This window comes from Molossus molossus, unplaced genomic scaffold (assembly GCF_014108415.1).
Source record: "Molossus molossus isolate mMolMol1 unplaced genomic scaffold, mMolMol1.p scaffold_m16_p_5, whole genome shotgun sequence".
NCBI classification, from domain to species: Eukaryota; Metazoa; Chordata; class Mammalia; order Chiroptera; family Molossidae; genus Molossus; species Molossus molossus.
Genome location: NW_023425388.1, coordinates 61,054,771 through 61,058,496, shown reverse-complemented (window position 1 = coordinate 61,058,496; position 3,726 = coordinate 61,054,771). Strand labels below are relative to the sequence as shown.

The 3,726-nt window shown below is 48.7% G+C and overlaps 1 pseudogene; it reads right to left on the bottom strand.

Moving 5' to 3' along the window:
• Nucleotides 1-3,072: 3,072 nt before the first annotated feature.
• LOC118617862 lies at nt 3,073-3,457 on the bottom strand (annotated as a pseudogene).
• Nucleotides 3,458-3,726: the final 269 nt, after the last annotated feature.

Sequence of the window (3,726 nt, the reverse complement as noted above, 5' to 3'; positions counted from 1 at the left end):
ACAGAACATGGCCCCCATAGCAGCGGCTGTCACTGCTAAATCAGAGGTGGAGAGATTGTGGCAGATTGGGAGGGACAGGCCAGATATAACAGGTGAAACTGAACAGGGACAATGTAAGTTCTAAATTACATAAATTGTCCACCAAGTGCACAAATATGGTGATGCCTGTTGACAAAAAAAGACCAAGCCAGAAACACAGAGGGATTTAGGAACAGATAGCTCAACAAGAGTCAACTAGGTGACTTCACACTGGAAAGTCTAATTAGATCAACAGCCATGAAGGGGCAACATATATGAAACACTGTTAAAATGTTCAACTCCCTAGGTCTTGTAATTCCACTACTAGCACTCTACCCAGAGAAAATAATCAGAAATAACTGTATACAAAGATGCTCATTACAATGTGATTTACAAAAGTGAAAAACTAGAAACAGTGCATGTCCAAGAATAGAGGACAAATTAATTAAATTGTGTTTTATCCATATGCAATCCTTAAAATTTTTCAATTTGCTCATTACATAAAAATTTTAAATACTCATTTATAAGTTAGGGGGATGATCATCAGGGTATAATTAAAAATAGAGGATCACAGCATATTGATAAAAGTTTTAATTAAATAAAAATTAAAAGCCTGAATTCACCTAATAAGATAGCTTCAAATTGTACAATGCATAAATTGGCAAATCTCTAAGGAGAAACTGGCAAGCCCAACACTGAAATAGATTTTAATATACCTCTCTCGGTAATTGATAGATCAAGCAAAAAAAAAAAAAAAAAAATCAGTAAGGAAAAAGGTTTGAACCCCTTTGCAGCTTAACATAGCGGCCTTGCGCAGCACACTGCAACCTACAGCCGAAACGGCATGTTCTTTCCTTTTTTTTCTTTATCCTCACCTGAGGACATTTTTCCATTTTTGTTCAGATAGAGTGGGAGAGAGAGAGAGAGAGAAACACCGATGTGAAAGGGACACATCGATTGGTTGCCTCCTGCACGACCAACCAGGGCCGAGAACAAACTGAAACCGAGGTTCGTGCCCTTGACCGGAATCGAACCCGCGACTCATTGGTCCTTGGGCCGACGCTCTAACCACTGAGCAAACCCACCAGGCCGGGCATGTCCCTTCAAACACATGGGACATTTATAAAACTTGGCCACGCACTCATAGAAACCAGCAATTTCAGTACCTGGTGCTAATTCCAAGACAGGGTAGGAGCAGGGAGTTTGGCGAGCCAGAGGCTCATTGATTTGGAGCTCAGATTTCCCAGAGAAGGTTATGGCAGAGATGTTTGTGAGCACAGTTCTCCAGATAAAGGAGATGGGGCGGGCTGAGTCCCCTCAGGCAGGAGAGCAGCAGGTCCAAGGGCCCTGAGGCAAACAAGAGTGCCGAGTTCAGGGCACTGCAGCGAGGCCAGATTGTGCACCCCTCCTTCTCCGTAACACTGAGCTCTCTTAGCATACTTCCGGCAGTGGCCTTGTCATGAATATCCAGGGGCCCCACCAAAAGCTATGATTCAGTTTCCATCTCTAACAGGAGACAGGGGTCTTCAGTTACCTCCAAGCCGGGGCATGTCCCCCAGAGAGGAACATGAGCTGGGCCCGAAAAGGAGCCGACTGGAGCTCAGATGTCATGAAGGCTTGGTGAGCTCTCAGGCCGGAAGGTCACAGGACTCCTGAGGCTCTGCCAACAACTAAAGAAACCCTCTGCCCATCCCCCAGAGGTACCCCTCAGAGCCTTTGGGGGCCTCCCTGCAGGCTGGGCCAAGCAAAGTAAGATCCAGGCCTCCCAGGCCTGGTCCAGCCCATGCTGTTGAGCCATCTTATCTGTTCTTCTCTGGGGCTCAGGCCACCTGTTGAAACACAGGTATCACTGGCTTCCTGCTCACCACACCGAGGTGTCATATACACAGGCTCATGTTTAGGGGGAACTCTAGAGTGTTTGCAGCAGTAAAGTCCCTGCATGGTTGAAAGGCAGTGTTTATCCCAAACCTTCATTTCAGCCAACTGCTTTCCTGTGTGCTCCCCAAAAATCACTTTTAATGTACCCTCCAACCTGGTATGGGGACTCGTTTTACCCCCTTTCAGTCCCTCCCCCTGGCTTCGGAGCAGGCGGTGAGATGTGATAGCTAGAGATGCTCGGGCAGGCCACCCAGGCCCATCCGCTCCGGGACAAGCGCGGAAAGAGAACGCAGAAAGTAAGGAGCCTTGTCCAAAGGCTGGGAATCTGCATTCACTGCCTGTGTGACTGTGAGCAAGTCACTTCCCCGCTCTGGTCCTGTTTCCTCATGCTTTTTTTATCCTCACCCGAGGACATTTTTCCACTTTTGTTCAGATAGAGTGGGAGGGGGAGAGAGAGAGAAACATTGATGGGAAAGAGACACATCGAGTGGCCACCTCCTGCACGACTTCAACTAGGGCCAGGGATGAATTGCAACCAAGGTACATGCCCTTGACCAGAATCGAACCCGTGACTCATTAGCTGCGGGCCAACACTCTAACTTGCTGAGCCAAACTGGCCAGGGCCTGTTTCCTCATTCTTTTTTTTTTTTTATCCTCACCCGAGAACATTTTTGCATTTATCTTCAGATAGAGCTGGAGGGAGAGTGGGGGGAAGAGAGAGAGAGAGAAACATCAGCGTGAAAGGGACACACTGAGTGGCTGCCACCCGCACGACCCAACCAGGGCCAGGGACAAACTGCAACCAAGGTACGTGCCCTTAGCGGGAACTGGACCGCAGGTTGGCGCTCTAACCGCTGAGCAAAACTGGCCAGGGCTGTTTCCTCATTCTTAAAATGAATGAGGAAATCATTGTTAATGAAATGAGCTTAATGAAATCATCGCTAAGCTCATTTCTAGTTGAAGATCCTGAGATTCTATCATTGAAAGAACTGGGTGTATTTCAAGGATTAATGAGCAAGGTCTTTTTTTCTCTTTCTTTTTTTGTAAAAACAAGATTTACTACTACAATATTTTATAACAATAGAAGGTAGCTGGAAATGTTACATGCTAACACGGACAATATGATACACAACCCCGGGGGGAGGAGTCAGTGGGAGAGTGTGGCAGAGGCCTGGTTTAGACTAAGAGCCTCTCAATGGACTGACGCATGGCCTGGGTCTGCTGCTTCAGCTGTGAGCCTTCTTTGATGGTGACAGAACAGGCGATGACAGGCCTTGAGACCCCGCAGGCCCGCCCCAGTGCCTGCCTGGGGCGCACAAACACGTAGGGCTCATTCTTGTCTTCACACAGCGGCGGGAGGGCAGCATGACCTCCAGAGGCTCTGCGTCTGCAGCCATCACAATGAACTCGGAGATGCCTTTGTTGAGGGTTTTGGTGGTCTCATTGGCTCCTTTCGGAAGCTGCTTGTAGTTACATGACTGCTGAACAAGGTCCAATAGTTTTTTGGTGAGGTGGGCATCTGCAAGAGGGTAGGCCCTGGATTGACATCAGCCTCGGTCATAGCTGCGGCTCCGCGGTCTCGCCTCTCAAGCAGCGCCGCCGACGTCGGAGGAGCGCTCCACTCTGCCGGCAGGTGCACCGAAGTAGAAGATCAGGTCTTTTTTTCCCAACCCTCACCTGAGGATATACTGATTTTCAAATAGAGTGGGAGGGACGGAGGGAGGAAGGGGGAGAGAGAGAGAGAAACACCGATGTGAGAGAGCCACACCAACCGGTTGCCTCCTGCACCAGCCCGACCAGGGCTGGAGATCGAACCACAACTGAGGCACG